The sequence below is a fragment of the Gobius niger genome (genome assembly GCF_951799975.1).
Source record: "Gobius niger genome assembly, chromosome: 10".
NCBI classification, from domain to species: domain Eukaryota; kingdom Metazoa; phylum Chordata; class Actinopteri; order Gobiiformes; family Gobiidae; genus Gobius; species Gobius niger.
The window spans coordinates 12,234,156-12,251,978 of record NC_136861.1 but is presented as its reverse complement, the minus strand read 5'-3'; the positions used below and the strand labels follow the sequence as shown (position 1 = coordinate 12,251,978).

The 17,823-nt window shown below is 40.2% G+C and overlaps 1 protein-coding gene and 1 long non-coding RNA gene across 2 annotated transcripts in view; one reads left to right on the top strand and one right to left on the bottom strand.

The window, feature by feature from the left end:
• LOC306969017 (complement C1q-like protein 2) overlaps nt 1–17,823 on the top strand; it is a 50,238-nt gene that overhangs the window by 23,596 nt on the left and 8,819 nt on the right. The gene's annotated exons all lie outside the window — the stretch shown is intronic.
• LOC306969052 lies at nt 8,808–10,344 on the bottom strand. The gene is made up of 4 exons (XR_013793294.1): nt 10,179–10,344; nt 10,041–10,097; nt 9,790–9,939; nt 8,808–8,969 (listed from the first exon to the last, which is right to left on the bottom strand). It is a non-coding gene; the product is annotated as an uncharacterized lncRNA (long non-coding RNA).

Genomic DNA, 17,823 nt, shown 5'->3' with positions numbered 1-17,823 from the left:
TATGGTCCATAGAATGACAAAATGCTGTTGAGGAAAGTGAATAGGGGAAGGTCTGTGCGTTTAGCTGCTGTCTAATGGTGTCCAGAGACTCTGAGACTCCAGAGACTGGAATCTTAATTATCACAGACACTTCATACTCTGTTCCTGCGTATGGAAATGTCATTTAAAAAAAAAAAAAATTCAATAACAATTCAATCAAGATTCCATGGCATTTTTTAAGTTAGATACAATTCTCTTATCCTGTTTTATTGTTACCTTACTGGTATCCGTAGTCATTGTAGTAGAAGGTTTTGAATGTCATGATCTCAAATGATAGACTTGGTTAAAATAATCTGAATTTTCTTGAAATATGTTACCCGGCTGATTGAGTTGACAGGACGGGCCGTTCGTCGTCTGGTGTGTGATACATTTACATGAATCTTGAACATTGTTATCGCAGACTTTATAGTTGTAGCATGTTTCATTGGACCAGCTGTAGCCGGACTCACAGCGACAATCGTACTCTGACACGTTACGGGGGGAACACACTGGAAATAAACAAAAAGGCAACGTGAATATCAAGTGTTTTTCAAAATATAAACTGTGGTCGTACCTGTTGTGATGTTGATTCCTGTGATCTGGACAGAATTGTTGAGTGTCAGGGGCAGTGACTGATTCCCCAACTCTTCTCTGAGCTTTTTCATGTCACTTACTCGGAGGACAACGCGCAGAGTGGTAGACTTCACAAATACTGCTGAGGAAAGAAGAGCCAGAGGGACAGGTTTATTAAAAAAAAAAATCAGCAAATTCAAAGTCCATTATTAATGAAACTTTTTTTTCGAATAAAAAAGAAATACACCCAAAAATGCAGTTTGCAATATAAAAACTACTGATGAAGCTTGACACTTACTCATTGCTAGATATTGTGTTATAGCACTTGTCTTATTCTTACCTTCAGTAGTAGTTATTGTAGTTACGGCTGCAGTAGTAGTTGTAGTGTTTGGCGCTGCAGTAGTAGTAGTAGTGTTTGGTGCTGCAGTAGTAGTTGTAGTATTTGGTGATGCAGTAGTAGTAGTAGTATTTGGCGCTGCAGTAGTAGTTGTAGTGTTTGGTGCTGCATTAGTAGTAGTAGTGTTTGGTGCTGCAGTAGTAGTTGTAGTATTTGGTGATGCAGTTGTAGTTGTAGTATTTGGCGCTGCAGTTGTAGTTGTAGTGTTTGGTGCTGCATTAGTAGTAGTAGTGTTTGGTGCTGCAGTAGTAGTTGTAGTATTTGGTGATGCAGTAGTAGTAGTAGTATTTGGCGCTGCAGTTGTAGTTGTAGTATTTGGTGCTGCAGTTGTAGTTGTAGTGTTTGGTGCTGCAGTTGTCGTTGTAGTATTTGGCGCTGCAGTAGTAGTAGTAGTATTTGGCGCTGCAGTAGTAGTTGTAGTATTTGGCGCTGCAGTAGTAGTTGTAGTATTTGGCGCTGCAGTAGTAGTTGTAGTATTTGGCGCTGCAGTAGTAGTTGTAGTATTTGGCGCTGCAGTAGCAGTTGTAGTATTTGGTGCTGCAGTAGTAGTTGTAGTATTTGGCGCTGCAGTAGTAGTAGTAGTATTTGGCGCTGCAGTAGTAGTTTGCAAATGATTATTAGTAGTGGGACCAAGAAGAGACACAACATGAGAGAAACGATACATAACTGATACATCGATGTTTGCACATAGATGATAACTGAGGGTAAACTGAACTCACTTGTGCGTGGCTGACAATACTGTCCATCTGTGGGCAGCCCATAAATGAAATCACATGAAGGCTGAATTGTGGCGTCGGCACATTCACTGTAGTTGTAACACTTGTCACATGGCCAGCTGTATTGGTCCTCACACTCACAACGGGTTTGATTAGATTCTGGAGCACAAACTAAAGACAGAAACATACTACTTTAATTATCAACAATTATTTTCTGTTGGTAAAAAAAATACAAATTAATACATGTATCACCCTTCAATACATGAAAAATATAAATGCAAAACGTTTTATAAGAAAATATAAAAAAGATATTTGAACAGTGGCATACGTTTCCATACTTTGTTTAGGTCTGTGGAAAATTCCATTCTTTTTTGTCGTTTATTAAAGGCACACTGCGTAACATTTTGGACTATACTGTTGCCATCTGTACAAAACATGCTCCTAATGACCAGCTCGACACAGAGCATTATATTTCTGCAGTGGGTAATCAAAGAATGTAATTGGATGCGAACCTGGCCTATTTAAATCTCAAATTCTGCTGACTTTAGTCACATCTCCATGGAGACGAGCTGGAGACGTACCCACTCCCGGTAAAGCTACAGTCATGTCTGAGGAGAGGTGAGCCACTCACAGCAAAGGCTCATATTTGTTTGTACATTTATGAAGTATTTTTCAATGATGAAAATAAATGCATGCATAAAATAAATGCTTGTTTTTCAATTTTATTTAATGGGTAAAATTCCAGGCAGTGTGGCTTTAAATAAAAATTTCAATGAGATTTCAAAAGACCATCACAGACTATAAACCTCCTCGACAAACCTGTGACAGTGACACCTCTCTGTTGAACGCTCTAAATGAATTCTTTGCTCGCTACGAGGCAGGGGCGGACTGGGACTGAAAAACAGCCCTGGACTCTGACTAGCCTGGCCCAAATTAGCGTAATTGTGCACTTCCACAAATACATATTTTAACCTCTAACCACCCGCCTTAACATTAACGAGTGCACCCAGAGGAGGAAAGTAAAACTGCAGTTGACCCTGATCACCACTTGAAGAAGCCCAAGTTCAGTGGTAAACGCACCACAGTTTGAGAAACACTGGCCTATGAGATAGAAAGGTACTAACATAGGAATAAATATATGATATGAAACACACTTTCAGGGTCAATTACCAAGAAATTTACACATATTTTACTCACACAGGTTTCTCTTCGTTACATATCATATTTGGGGCCCTATTTCTGTGTTACAGGCTATTTCAAATGTTCCTGCTTGCACTCGTTATTTAGCACCTGTCTTGATAAATGCCCCCTTTTATATCAGGATTGGTAAGTGTTACCTGTAGTTAAGTTGACAGATGAAACATTCAGTGTTGAGGAAAGTGAATAGAGGAAGGTCTGTGCGTTTAGCTGCTGTCTAATGGTGTCCAGAGACTCTGAGACTCCAGAGACTGGAATCTTTATTATCACAGAGACTTCATACTCTGTTCCTGCGTATGGAAATGAAAAAAACAATTTCAATAATTTAAATTACAATCAAGATCCCATGGCATTTTTTAAGTTAGATACAATTCACTTATCCTGTTTTATTCTTACCTTTGGGATTCATAGTCATTGTAGTAGCTGTAGTAGTTGTAGTATTTGGCGCTGCAGTAGTAGTTGTAGTGTTTGGTGCTGCAGTTGTAGTTGTAGTATTTGGTGCTGCAGTAGTAGTTGTAGTATTTGGCGCTGCAGTAGTAGTTTGCAAATGATTATTAGTAGTGGGACCAAGAAGAGACACAACATGAGAGAAACGATCCATAACTGATACATCGATGTTTGCACATAGATGATAACTGAGGGTAAACTGAACTCACTTGTGCGTGGCTGACAATACTGTCCATCTGTGGGCAGCCCATAAATGAAATCACATGAAGGCTGAATTGTGGCGTTGGCACATTCACTGTAGTTGTAACACTTGTCACATGGCCAGCTGTATTGGTCCTCACACTCACAACGGGTTTGATTAGATTCTGGAGCACAAACTAAAGACAGAAACATACTACTTTAATTATCAACAATTATTTTCTGTTGGTAAAAAAAATACAAATTAATACATGTATCACCCTTCAATACATTAAAAACATAAATGCAAAACGTTTTATAAGAAAATATAAAAAAGATATTTGAACAGTGGCATACGTTTCCATACTTTGTTTAGGTCTGTGGAAAATTCCATTCTTTTTTGTCGTTTATTAAAGGCACACTGCGTAACATTTTGGACTATACTGTTGCCATCTGTACAAAACATGCTCCTAATGACCAGCTCGACACAGAGCATTATATTTCTGCAGTGGGTAATCAACGAATGTAATTGGATGAGAACCTGGCCTATTTAAATCTCAAATTCTGCTGACTTTAGTCACATCTCCATGGAGACGAGCTGGAGACGTACCCACTCCCGGTAAAGCTACAGTCATGTCTGAGGAGAGGTGAGCCACTCACAGCAAAGGCTCATATTTGTTTGTACATTTATGAGGTATTTTTCAATGATGAAAATAAATGCATGCATAAAATAAATGCTTGTTTTTCAATTTTATTTAATGGGTAAAATTCCAGGCAGTGTGGCTTTAAATCAAAATTTCAATGAGATTTCAAAAGACCATCACAGACTATAAACCTCCTCGACAAACCTGTGACAGTGACACCTCTCTGTTGAACGCTCTAAATGAATTCTTTGCTAGCTACGAGGCAGGGGCGGACTGGGACTGAAAAACAGCCCTGGACTCTGACTAGCCTGGCCCAAATTAGCGTAATTGTGCACTTCCACAAATACATATTTTAACCTCTAACCACCCGCCTTAACATTAACGAGTGCACCCAGAGGAGAAAAGTAAAACTGCAGTTGACCCTGATCACCACTTGAAGAAGCCCAAGTTCAGTGGTAAACGCACCACAGTTTGAGAAACACTGGCCTATGAGATAGAAAGGTACTAACATAGGAATAAATATATGATATGAAACACACTTTCAGGGTCATTTACCAAGAAATTTACACATATTTTACTCACACAGGTTTCTCTTAGTTACATATCATATTTGGGGCCCTATTTCTGTGATACAGGCTATTTCAAATGTTCCTGCTTGCACTCGTTATTTAGCACCTGTCTTGATAAATGCCCCCTTTTATATCAGGATTGGTAAGTGTTACCTGTAGTTAAGTTGACAGATGAAACATTCAGTGTTGAGGAAAGTGAATAGAGGAAGGTCTGTGCGTTTAGCTGCTGTCTAATGGTGTCCAGAGACAGTGAGACTCCAGAGACTGGAATCTTTATTATCACAGACACTTCATACTCTGTTCCTGCGTATGGAAATGAAAAAAACAATTTCAATAATTTAAATTACAATCAAGATCCCATGGCATTTTTTAAGTTAGATACAATTCACTTATCCTGTTTTATTCTTACCTTTGGGATTCATAGTCATTGTAGTAGTTGTAGTAGTTGTAGTGTTTGGTGCTGCAGTTGTAGTTGTAGAGTTTGGTGCTGCAGTAGTTGTAGTAGTGTTTGGTGCTGCAGTAGTAGTTGTAGTGTTTGGCGCTGCAGTAGTAGTTGTAGTATTTGGCGCTGCAGTAGTAGTAGTAGTGTTTGGTGCTGCAGTAGTAGTTGTAGTATTTGGCGCTGCAGTAGTAGTTGTAGTATTTGGCGCTGCAGTAGTAGTAGTAGTGTTTGGTGCTGCAGTAGTAGTTGAAGTATTTGGCGCTGCAGTAGTAGTAGTAGTGTTTGGTGCTGCAGTAGTAGTTGTAGTATTTGGCGCTGCAGTAGTAGTTGTAGTATTTGGCGCTGCAGTAGTAGTTGTAGTATTTGGCGCTGCAGTAGTAGTAGTAGTATTTGGTGCTGCAGTAGTAGTAGTAGTATTTGGTGCTGCAGTAGTAGTAGTAGTATTTGGCGCTGCAGTAGTAGTTGTAGTGTTTGGTGCTGCATTAGTAGTAGTAGTGTTTGGTGCTGCAGTAGTAGTTGTAGTATTTGGTGATGCAGTTGTAGTTGTAGTATTTGGCGCTGCAGTTGTAGTTGTAGTGTTTGGTGCTGCATTAGTAGTAGTAGTGTTTGGTGCTGCAGTAGTAGTTGTAGTATTTGGTGATGCAGTAGTAGTAGTAGTATTTGGCGCTGCAGTTGTAGTTGTAGTATTTGGTGCTGCAGTTGTAGTTGTAGTGTTTGGTGCTGCAGTTGTCGTTGTAGTGTTTGGTGCTGCAGTTGTCGTTGTAGTATTTGGCGCTGCAGTAGTAGTAGTAGTATTTGGCGCTGCAGTAGTAGTTGTAGTATTTGGCGCTGCAGTAGTAGTTGTAGTATTTGGCGCTGCAGTAGTAGTTGTAGTATTTGGCGCTGCAGTAGTAGTTGTAGTATTTGGCGCTGCAGTAGCAGTTGTAGTATTTGGTGCTGCAGTAGTAGTTGTAGTATTTGGCGCTGCAGTAGTAGTAGTAGTATTTGGCGCTGCAGTAGTAGTTTGCAAATGATTATTAGTAGTGGGACCAAGAAGAGACACAACATGAGAGAAACGATACATAACTGATACATCGATGTTTGCACATAGATGATAACTGAGGGTAAACTGAACTCACTTGTGCGTGGCTGACAATACTGTCCATCTGTGGGCAGCCCATAAATGAAATCACATGAAGGCTGAATTGTGGCGTCGGCACATTCACTGTAGTTGTAACACTTGTCACATGGCCAGCTGTATTGGTCCTCACACTCACAACGGGTTTGATTAGATTCTGGAGCACAAACTAAAGACAGAAACATACTACTTTAATTATCAACAATTATTTTCTGTTGGTAAAAAAAATACAAATTAATACATGTATCACCCTTCAATACATGAAAAATATAAATGCAAAACGTTTTATAAGAAAATATAAAAAAGATATTTGAACAGTGGCATACGTTTCCATACTTTGTTTAGGTCTGTGGAAAATTCCATTCTTTTTTGTCGTTTATTAAAGGCACACTGCGTAACATTTTGGACTATACTGTTGCCATCTGTACAAAACATGCTCCTAATGACCAGCTCGACACAGAGCATTATATTTCTGCAGTGGGTAATCAACGAATGTAATTGGATGAGAACCTGGCCTATTTAAATCTCAAATTCTGCTGACTTTAGTCACATCTCCATGGAGACGAGCTGGAGACGTACCCACTCCCGGTAAAGCTACAGTCATGTCTGAGGAGAGGTGAGCCACTCACAGCAAAGGCTCATATTTGTTTGTACATTTATGAGGTATTTTTCAATGATGAAAATAAATGCATGCATAAAATAAATGCTTGTTTTTCAATTTTATTTAATGGGTAAAATTCCAGGCAGTGTGGCTTTAAATCAAAATTTCAATGAGATTTCAAAAGACCATCACAGACTATAAACCTCCTCGACAAACCTGTGACAGTGACACCTCTCTGTTGAACGCTCTAAATGAATTCTTTGCTAGCTACGAGGCAGGGGCGGACTGGGACTGAAAAACAGCCCTGGACTCTGACTAGCCTGGCCCAAATTAGCGTAATTGTGCACTTCCACAAATACATATTTTAACCTCTAACCACCCGCCTTAACATTAACGAGTGCACCCAGAGGAGAAAAGTAAAACTGCAGTTGACCCTGATCACCACTTGAAGAAGCCCAAGTTCAGTGGTAAACGCACCACAGTTTGAGAAACACTGGCCTATGAGATAGAAAGGTACTAACATAGGAATAAATATATGATATGAAACACACTTTCAGGGTCATTTACCAAGAAATTTACACATATTTTACTCACACAGGTTTCTCTTAGTTACATATCATATTTGGGGCCCTATTTCTGTGATACAGGCTATTTCAAATGTTCCTGCTTGCACTCGTTATTTAGCACCTGTCTTGATAAATGCCCCCTTTTATATCAGGATTGGTAAGTGTTACCTGTAGTTAAGTTGACAGATGAAACATTCAGTGTTGAGGAAAGTGAATAGAGGAAGGTCTGTGCGTTTAGCTGCTGTCTAATGGTGTCCGGAGACAGTGAGACTCCAGAGACTGGAATCTTTATTATCACAGACACTTCATACTCTGTTCCTGCGTATGGAAATGAAAAAAACAATTTCAATAATTTAAATTACAATCAAGATCCCAAGCCATTTTTTAAGTTAGATACAATTCACTTATCCTGTTTATTCTTACCTTTGGTATTCATAGTCATTGTAGTAGCTGTAGTAGTTGTAGTATGTGGCGCTGCAGTAGTAGTTGTTGTAGTGTTTGGTGCTGCAGTTGTAGTTGTAGTATTTGGTGCTGCAGTAGTAGTTGTAGTATTTGGTGCTGCAGTAGTAGTTGTAGTATTTGGTGCTGCAGTTGTAGTTGTAGTATTTGGTGCTGCAGTAGTAGTTGTAGTATTTGGTGCTGCAGTTGTAGTTGTAGTATTTGGTGCTGCAGTAGTAGTTGTAGTATTTGGCGCTGCAGTTGTAGTTGTAGTATTTGGCACTGCAGTTGTAGTTGTAGTATTTGGCGCTGCAGTTGTCGCTGTAGTATTTGGTGCTGCATTAGTAGTAGTAGTATTTGGCGCTGCAGTAGTAGTAGTAGTGTTTGGTGCTGCAGTTGTAGTTGTAGTATTTGGCACTGCAGTAGTAGTTGTAGTGTTTGGTGATGCAGTTGTAGTAGTAGTATTTGGTGCTGCAGTAGTAGTAGTAGTATTTGGCGCTGCAGTAGTAGTAGTAGTATTTGGCGCTGCAGTAGTAGTAGTAGTATTTGGTGCTGCAGTAGTCGTTGTAGTATTTGGTGCTGCAGTAGTAGTAGTAGTGTTTGGTGCTGCAGTAGTAGTTGTAGTATTTGGCGCTGCAGTTGTAGTTGTAGTATTTGGCGCTGCAGTAGTAGTTGTAGTATTTGGCGCTGCAGTAGTAGTTGTAGTATTTGGCGCTGCAGTAGTAGTAGTAGTATTTGGCACTGCAGTAGTAGTAGTAGTATTTGGTGCTGCAGTAGTAGTAGTTTGCAAATGATTATTAGTAGTGGGACCAAGAAGAGACACAACATGAGAGAAACGATCCATAACTGATACATCGATGTTTGCACATAGATGATAACTGAGGGTAAACTGAACTCACTTGTGTGTGGCTGACAATACTGTCCATCTGTGGGCAGCCCATAAATGAAATCACATGAAGGCTGAATTGTGGCGTCGGCACATTCACTGTAGTTGTAACACTTGTCACATGGCCAGCTGTATTGGTCCTCACACTCACAACGGGTTTGATTAGATTCTGGAGCACAAACTAAAGACGGAAACATACTACTTTGATTATTTTCTGTTGGTTAAAAAAAATAAATACACGTATTACCCTGCAATACATTGAAAACATAAAGGCAAAACATTTTCTAAGAAAATATAACAAAGATAATTAACAGTGGCATACGTTTTCATACTTTGTTTAGGCCTGTGGAAAATTCCATTATTTTTGTCCTTTAAGCCTAATTCTTCTTTTCAAAATGTGTTTAATCTACTTCAAAATATAAAGTGCTTTCTCAAGATTTCGCGATTTAGCGGCTTTTTAAAATCTAATTAATTTGGATTTAAAGTATAATTAATATTCAAATCGCAAAAAATTTAAAATACATATATTTTAAATGCTCCAGTCTATGTACAAAATGACTGAGACAGTACTTAAAGGAAGGGGGCCCGGGGGGCCTACTTAAAAAAATAATGGAAACAGTCTTTTAAACATAAGCTGCTTTTCCCTGTAGTCTGCAAGATAAATATAAAATAATATTTTTTATTTTAGTTGGTTTCTGACACTTTTTCTGTCAGTGGTTCCCCTGTAATGCCTCAGCCCCTGTATACTTGGATTCGCCCCTGCTCAAAGTAGATTCTGCACCGTCTTCAGTTCCTCTGTCACTGGGCTCTGTGTGGCTGCAGAAAATAACCTCTAAATGCTGTAACTTTCGAGGTGACGCCTTAAAACACCATTAATTTACAGTTTTCTCTTATTTAAATATCAGTCATGGGGCCCTAAAACTGTGATACAAACTGTGATACGCTATTTAGCACCTGTCTTGATAAATGCCCCCTTTTGTATCCAGATTGGCAAGTGTTACCTGTAGTTAAGTTGACAGATGAAACATTCAGTGTTGAGGAAAGTGAATAGAGGAAGGTCTGTGCGTTTAGCTGATGTCTAATGGTGTCCAGAGACTTTGAGACTCCAGAGACTGGAATCTTAATTATCACAGACACTTCATACTCTGTTCCTGCGTATGGAAATGAAAAAAACAATTTCAATAATTTCAATGACAATTAAGATGGCATTTTTTAAGTTAATACAAATTCTTTTATCCTGTTTTATTGTTACCTTTGGTATTCGTAGTCACTGTAGTAGCTGTAGTCGTTGGCACTGTAGTCGTAGTCACTGCAGTAGAAGGTTTTGAATGTCATGATCTCAAATGACAGACTTGGTTAAAATAATCTGAATTTTCTTTAAATATGTTACCCGGCTGATTGAGTTGACAGGACGGGCCGTTCGTCGTCTGGTGTGTGATACATTTACATGAATCTTCAACATTGTTATCGCAGACGGTATAGTTGTAGCATGTTTCATTGGACCAGCTGTAGCCGGACTCACAGTGACAATCGTACTCTGACACGTTACGGGGGGAACACACTGGAAATAAACAAAAAGGCAACATCAATTTCAAGTGTTTTTCAAAATAAAAACTGTGGTCGTACTTGTTGTGATGTTGATTCCTGTGATCTGGACAGAATCGTTGAGTGTCAGGGGCAGTGACTGATTCCCCAACTCTTCTCTGAACTTTTCCAGGTCACTTACTTCGAGGACAACGAGCAGAGTGCTAGACTTCACAAACACTGCTGAAGAAAGAATAGCCAGAGGGACAGGTTCATTTTAAAAACTCAGCCATCGTTACATTGTCGTTGGGTATCCTTAGCTGACTCCATGAGGTGCATGTAAATTCAGTACCCTTGCTTTATAACTAAACACTTGCCAGCTCTCTTCACCATCTCATGTGCAGGAGACACGTCCATCTTTCCATATTCCTGAAACATTTAACTTTATGTATTTATCCAACTTAGTCACAACACTAATGCGCTGATCAACTTGAAAATCTCACCTGGATCCAAAGTTGGTGGGCCTCACAGCTACACTGCAACAGCAGAACCATGACCCACAAGAAGGATCTTTGCGGTTCCATGTTCACTTGACATTTAACTAATGAACATCTGCAACAAACACAAAACAAACAGGAACAAAAAACATGAGACTCTGTTTCTCTCAAAGGAACAGGCCACCATTTTTAAATACTGAGATATGTTCTTACTTTAGCTTAGACGAGTTGATGCGTAACTGTCTGGTCTTTACGCGTGCTCTCAGTCACATAAAAAAGACCGCAGATATTGTTAGCATGTAGCCTCTCCTCCTCTTCTCTGTGGAGCCAAACAGGGGCGAAGTTAGAAGTGTGGAAGTTGAAATCTCATACAAAAACACCCAGATTTATTAACAAGAGTAAGGAGAGGAGCACAGAATCAGAGAGACAACATGCTTCGTTCAGAGCTCTTCCCACGTCTCTTCCAAACTGTCAAGGAAGTCACAGAGATTCACATCGAATTACATAACCGTTACAGTGTCTGTGGTCAATTTACCCGTAGCATTGTTCAGCAAGGTTACAAACAGAAAAACTGACAAATTATCTCCACAGAAGAGACCAAGCTCTTCCATGTTTCCCCCGTTCCCCTTTTCTAAGCGGATAAAAGGGGTGCTATATTGCAAGGCGTAGTCATATCTTAGCACTTTGACTTTACTGCACAGACGTCGAACTGTTAAGATATTACTACGCCTTGCAATATAACACCCCTTTTATCCGCTTAGAAAATCAATAAGTTTAATTTTGTTTGTTTTTACTTGGATTGTGTACCTCTTCACATAGCTGTATGTAAATAGGGGAAACATGGAAGAGCTTGGTCGCCTTTTACTTCCCCCCCATAGAGGAGGCTACATGCTAACAATATTTGGTCTTTTTGAGTGACTGAGTGCACGCGTAAAGACCAGACAGGTACGCATCAACTCGTCTAAGCTCAGGTAAGAACATCCATCCATCCATCCATCCATCCATCCATCCATCTATCCATCCATCCATCCATCCATCCATCCATTTTCTTCCACTCTTCCGTTTCATCACGTTGCACCAGCCCCTTATGGCTCCTCCTGCAGCTGGTGGGTCCACAGAAGGACGGCCTCATGGTTCTAACCGGGCCTGTTGGTCTCTCATAAGCGGCTTCTGAACCGCTCTTTGTCTGACCCGTCACCTAGGACCTGTTTGAACATATCTCAGTATTTTAAAATGGTGGCCTATTCTGTTATGGTTATTATGGTTATGATGAGATCAATGATTTCTCGCATATTGTCTTGCAGTATCAGAAATCTAGTTGTGGCAATATAAGGATAAATGTTTTAGCTCTGTATGGTTTGGGATGGAGCTGTGAAAGTCGCCATAGCAATTGCGATCATATTGAGGGTGCTACATGTGCATAGACTTATAATGTAAAAACTTGACCAGACACGGAGCTACAGCATCAGGCTTCGGCAAAGGCCGCTGGCTGCTCATCTTTATGATCACGACACTGGGGGCCGCCATTGCTGTTGTACCTCCATATCGCTGCTAGTGCCCCATTGAAAAGCATACGAGCGATCGCTGTTATTGTTTACTTCCGTAATTTTCGCCGGATGTTTGGTAGGCAGCTGATGCATATAGGCCTCTAACTCGGTTTTATAAAATGATAGATCTGTTACAGCGCAAGAGAAGCAATGCCCTGTTTATGAACATTGTTTTTGCTGATTATAGGATTTGAATACAATGTTTATCAAATATGAAAATGCAAAATGCCTACCACGGCCAACGGATGTGACGACATCGCGATCGCTCGTATTGGAGTTTAGACACCTAAAAAACAACTTTAACGCCTGGTTTCAATTTTTTAAACACTAGACAAGGCTAGATATTCCTCCTGAGATAACGCTGGGTTAGTCACAATTTAAGAAACCAAGCTGGTTTTCGTAAGAAGAATTTTAGAAATCTCGTACTTAATTAGGGTCGGACTGTTAGCATTGGAGCAGCGCGAGCTACACGTCACGCAAGGGCCGAGTCTACGGTGAAGATCCGCCCATATGTCCTTTTTAGGAAAATGCTTCGTCAGAGCTGGAGGAGGAGTCTGTAAATCTGCCATGACTTCCCCCACGACCGTGGTCATTATGGTAAACGGGGAGGAGTGAGCAGAAGACGTCCATTATTTTTTACAGTCTATGGGTTTCGGCCACTGTTTCATCTAACACATTGTAGCGTGAAAATGCTTCGAGATGAACGATCACTCCAGAATTTCCATTGGCTTATTTTTATGACATGCTCCCGGAATCCCACAAATAATAGCAGTTTTGACGACACAATCCAAAACTGTATGTATATTTTCTACTCACAGACGGGCAAGTTCTTCCAAAATGTTCAGTCAAAATCCCATCAGAAGAAACAACAAAAATATTCTCCAATGCCACGAAGAGCAGCGGTATTGCTTTTGAAGAAATGTAATGGTTTAACCTGTTTTGGTCCCAAATGTCCCTGCGAACAAGCAAACATGTTTACAAGCATCAATCTGTGTACACACTGAGACATAGTTATGGAATCCAGTCATCCTTTTTCCCGTAATACAACTTGGTCACGCCTCTCAGTCTAGTTCTGTGACCTTAATACTGTTGAGTCACATTATTATTGACTTCAATCCGGACACTAGAAAGATGGTCCATTTTTAAAGAAAAGACACACATAATTTAGTGTTGTTCTGAACCTCTTATCATGCAGAGTAAATTCACAGCTACAGAGCTCAGATTTGAATGATTTTTGTTTCACTTTTTGGAGTGGAGTTCCACCTGAGGCTTTAGGTGACAAAAAAGAATAAAGTGGAAACATCTGCTGTAGTCCTTTATTGAAAAACTGAGCAGGAAGCAAGAAAGTGAAATATGTCAATCGCTCCTTTTGTCTTACATTCCAGCACAATTATCCTCACACCACAAAAGATTAAAGGAATTGGCCACCGTTTTTACATACTGAGATATCTTCTTACCTTAGCTTAGACGAGTTCATCTGTACCTGTCTGGTCTTCACGCGTGCCCTCAGTCACGTAAACACAGCACAGACGGCGTTAGCATTTAAATTCAAACTACTCCTGGTATTTTTGCACCTTACAATATAGTTTCCCTTTTTATCCACTTAGAAAATCCACATTGTTTAATTTTGTGTAACTATACTTTATCGTGTAACACTTCACGTAACCATATTTAATTAGGGAAAACGTGGAAGAGCTTGGTAGCTTCTATCTTCACCTTGTTTGGAGCTATAGTGGAGAGGAGGAGAGGCTAAATGCTAACGCCGTCTGTGCTGTGTTTACGTGATTGAAGGCACGGATGAAGACCAGACAGGTACAGATGAACTCATCTAAGCTAAGGTAAGGACAGATGTCAGTATGTAAAAACGGTGGTATTAAAGTATTGAATTAAGTGACAAAATATCTGCACCTCAAAAGTGGAAGAAGACACTTTGTGGAAGACGCTGAGTGCACATGAGTGTTTTGTGATTATAAACCTGCTTTTGAGAACCTCATCATTGACATTTTAAGTTTTAAAACTTAAAATAATGAATGGAGAAGACACTAAACGAGGGCTTGTGTCCTTTTTAACGCTGAAATTTTCTTGTGGAGCTTCCACCACACAATTCTGCTCGCACTGAGTCTCACGTGGTAAGACTTTCTCTGACTGGACAAAAGTCAGTAATTCAAGTTAGTCTGAGTTGTGTCGGGCCTTAACCACAATAAGCCCAGACTCCTGCCAGTAATTGACACAGCTGTGTCAAACGTCAAAGACGGTAAATGAAGAATAGTAATTACGCTTTATTGAACACAGGAATGCCGTTGAACAGAACAGATTCCCACATTGACGCACACCCATGCCATAGACTTTATGTGAACTCCTTTGTATTGATGCACAACCCTTCTCACTGTGTGAGAATGGCATTTTGGCCTTGGTTTGTTGTCTATCATAACCGTATGTGGCAACCTCCTTGTAATTCTGTCCATTATTTATTTCTGACAATTTTAGACTCATCCTGTCTCTCGCGTGGCTGACCTGCTTATTAGATTTGTGGTCTTCCCTCTCACCATAGAGTTCTCCATTAGCTCATGTCTTTTTGAAAGGATCTGTTCTGCCAAATCCGCATCATGTCCCTTTGCACATCTTCTATTCTGCGTGTGGGGAAGCTGGCCACGAGTGGTCGAAATAAGCAGGCAGACTTGACAAACAACTCTTACCAGGCAAAATTTATTCTCCAAGCAAAAGAACTTCTCAGTGACACATGCATGAACAAAATGGCATCTCTCCCAGTGCCAAGCAGTCAGCTTTTATACCTCTCCTAATGGGGAAAGGACCTCCCACAGGTGAGTACCATTAGCTTGATGGGTATGTTCAAATATTAAGTTTAGCTGGTAAGTTTTATTTTTTACATAAAACAAGTAGTTGTCATCCAAAAAACATGTGTTCAAATCAAATGAATAAAGACAAAATAGAAACCCAAAAAATCCTATACAAAAAGAAAATCAAGCCAGTTCTCATTGGCTGACCCATACTCCGGAACAGTAGGAGGCGGTAATGCTCCTTTCAGCTGGTTGCCATCCGCCGTAAAACAAAAAAAAGAAGTTTAAACCATAGACTGTAAAAAAAAATGGACGTCTTATGCTCACTCCCCGCTTACCATAAAGACCACGGCCGTGGAGGAATTCATGGCGGATTTACAGACTCCCCCTCACCAGCTCTGACGAAACATGTTCCTAAAAGGGTCATACAGGCGGGATTTTCACCGTAGACTCGGCCCTTTGCCTGACGTGTAGCTCGCGCTGCTCCAATGCAGTCAAACAGTCCGAGCCTCATTAAGTACTAGATTTCAAAAATTCAAATTACGAAAACCAGCCTGGTTTCATATATTGTGATTAACCCAGCGTTATCTCAGGAGGAATATCTAGCCTAGTCTAGTGTTGAAAAATTTTAAACCAGGCGTTAAAGTTGTTTTTAAGGTGTCTAAACTCCAATGCTTTTCAATGGGGGCCTAGTGGCGATATGGAGGTACTACAGCAATGGCGGAGCAATGGCGGCCCCCACGTTCGTGGTCAAAAAGCAGGGCAGCCAGCGGCCATTGGTTTAAACCAGTTTCCCCCCTGCCACATGGTTCAGCCTGAGATTTTAACATGACTGACAAAGACCACGCCTTTCCTTTGTTTGAACCATGTGGTAAAGGTAAGCTTGTATACAGACAAAATTAACAAAAGCAACGTTTAAACAGACAATGTGAAGCGTAATTATTAACTTAATAAATGTATCCGATGGTTATTATTGATTGATTTATATGGCAAATTAAACAAACGAAGCAAAATGACCAAAAGAAAATGATGGGACAAACCCACTTTGTCACACTGCACCTGTGTTGTATTTCTATACACGGGTCTTCGACTTACAGGGATAGAATATATGACAATGTGGTTTTGGGTATGATCATGTGTACCCGGGTGGATTTCTGCTTTCACTGGAATCGGTCCTACAGTAATCTTTGTGGACATTGGGCTGGCGAAAAGCATGTCTTTTTACGCCCCAGTGTTTGTCTTGCTGTGTAAATATTTTAAGAGCGCAGAAGCAGGCACGCAGCATCCAAAGCACACTCAGAGTCAGTCAAATGGAAATAAGATAAGATAAGATAAGATAAGATAAGATAAGATAAGATAAGATAAAATAAGATAAGATAAGATAAGATAAGATAAGATAAGATAAGATAAGATAAGATAAGATAAGATAAGATAAGATAAGATAAGATAAGATAAGATAAGATAAGATAAGATAAGATAAGATAAGATAAGATAAGATAAGATAAGATAAGATGATACTTTATTGATCTCACAGATGGAGAAATTGCATTTGATGAGAGAGCATCCGGCAGCAGCACCCATTCAGTGCGCACCACTCTTTTTCCACTCTTTTTTTTTTCTTTGGTGAAAAGAAAAGGCGACCAAGACTTTAATGACCGTGATGGGGGTTTTCCTGCTTGCGAGCTGCCGTTCTACATTTGCACCACTGTCATATCTTTCAGCCCTGGTTCGCTTCTTCCCCTGAACTTCATAGAACTTTTCAACTTGCTTGCTCTCCTGAATTCAGTCCTCATCCCTTCATCGACACTTACTTCCATAGCTGGTTCTGAGCCGCCTTCAGATGATTATAACTAGGAGAATATTCATTTTTGAGTTCACAAATTCCAAGCTACAGTAAATCAGGATTTTTCATATAGAGCAGGGGTCTCCAAGTAAATTTCCCTGGGGGCCAAAATACTGTATATCGGGAGTGTATCGTCGGGGTCCATTAGCAAAAACTCCAGCAAAATGTGTTTTAATTGGGAAATTACTATTGAGGAAACTTCTTTCAGTAAACAAATAATAATGAGCCTGACAGGACTGTATCCTCGGCTTGCACTTGTATTGCACTAAACAAGCCCGTGTCACAAGTCTCTGAAGAAGATCTTTATTTATATTGGCTTCTGGCAAACAGCAAAGGGGATTTCTTATGGTTTTCTTTTAAAAATGCCACTCTGCCATAAATGGAGTTAATATTTATTGACTAGGTTCGGGAGCAGGACTACGCCTCAACCTATCACACTTTGCACAACAACCACTCTTGCTTTCACCTCACCACGCCTCTAATTACTCACAAGCCATTATATACCAAGCCAAGCCTCGTCTTCTCAGTTTGTTTGAAACTGTCGACCCCACCCTCCCTCCCTTCATGTCTGTTCCATTTCAGCAATGATTCTCCTGCTTAGAATGGGGGTTCCCGAATAGCTGGGTTCATCAGAGACGGAGCCCCCACCCACAGTCTCGCCCAGTTTCACTCTACACTATAACCTTGTGAATAAAATCTTAATTGCACTTGTGGCGTGGTCCTTGCTGGTGAAAGGCCATATTTGTGCAGTGTACGACTAATAGTTGTCCTGTGTACAGTTTCCCCCACCTGAGCTGTAGCTCTCTGCAGTTCATCCAGGTTCATC